The sequence below is a fragment of the Podarcis erhardii genome (assembly GCF_964252035.2).
Source record: "Podarcis erhardii genome assembly, chromosome: 5".
NCBI lineage: Eukaryota > Metazoa > Chordata > Lepidosauria > Squamata > Lacertidae > Podarcis > Podarcis erhardii.
The window spans coordinates 32,679,807-32,681,251 of NC_138509.1; positions in this window are offsets into that span (position 1 = coordinate 32,679,807).

Sequence of the window (1,445 nt, forward strand, 5' to 3'; positions counted from 1 at the left end):
CCTCAGGAGAAGAGAAGACTCTCTGGAAAAGACCCTGATGTTGGGAAAGATGGAGGGCACAAGAAGGGGAAGACAGAGGACGAGATGGTTGGACAGTGTTCTCAAAGCTACCAGCATGAGTTTGACCAAACTGCAGGAGGCAGTGGAAGACAGAAGTGCCTGGCGTGCTCTGGTCCATGGGGTCACAAAGAGTCGGACACAACTAAACGACTAAACAACATTATTAATTGAATTTATATTCCACCCTATACCCAGAGGTCTCAGGCAGTTTTTAGAAAAGATCAGGGTGGTTCAAAGCTATTCTAAACATAAGAATGTAAGAAGAGCCTGCTGGATCAGGCCAATGGCCTATTTAGTCCAGCAAGCTGTTCTCACAGTGACCAGCCAGATGTCTGGGAAACTAGCAAGCAGAACATGAGCACAAGGGCCCACTCTCCCCCTCCAGTGGTTTCCAGTGACTGGTATTGATTGAATTGGCCTAACCAGCTTCTAAAGCCCTGCAAGTTGGTGGCCATCACTGCCTCCTCCTGAGGGAGCAAGTTCCATTGTTTGACTATGCTGTGTGTGAATAAGTACTTAAAAAAAAAATCTGTCCTAAATCTTCCAGCATTTCCCTTCCTTGGATGTCCATGAGTTCAAGTATTCTGAGGGAGAAAAAGAATTCAACATGCCGTGCATAATTTTATAAGCTTCTATCATGTCGCCATCACTTTCCTTTTCTCTACACTAAAATGTCCCAAATGTTGCAACCTTTCTTTGCAGTGGAATCACTCTATTCCTTGATCACTTTGGTTGCCCTTTTCTAATTTTTTCCAACTCTACAATATCCCTTTTGAGCTGGGCACAGTACTCCAAATATGGCTGCACCATAGATTTGCATAACAGCATAATTAATGCTGGCTACACATGCACTTTCACATTAAACTAGTAGTGTTCTTATATAGTAGGAAAGGCTTTAATCCCAATTCCACAAGCATGTAACAGGAAGTCTTCATTACTTTAAGATAATTGCATCCAATATATTAAGCTGTTTCCGCCTTAGGTGACACACACCTGGGTTCATAGCTGTCAACTTTTCCCTTTTCTTGCGAGGAATCCTATTCAGAATAAGGGAATTTCCCTTAAAAAATGGCAACGTTGACAGCTATGTCCTGGTTTGCTTCTGTGAGAACAAGCTATACCCTTAAGGAAAGAACCATGGGAATACAAGAGAGTTCAACACAGCTATTGAGTCATATATTACATATTTAGAACCTGGCACTTTCAGTAATGCCAGCACTCTAGTACATGACTCCAAAAGAACTCGGAGCCTCCTCTAACAGCTTGGATATAGCAAAACCACACCTACCCTCCACCAGACAACTGTCACTTGCAAGTTTAAAGTGCTACCACTCCTTTTCTCACTCAAAAGGGTGAAGTTAAGAATAAAACTCGACACACTCAGA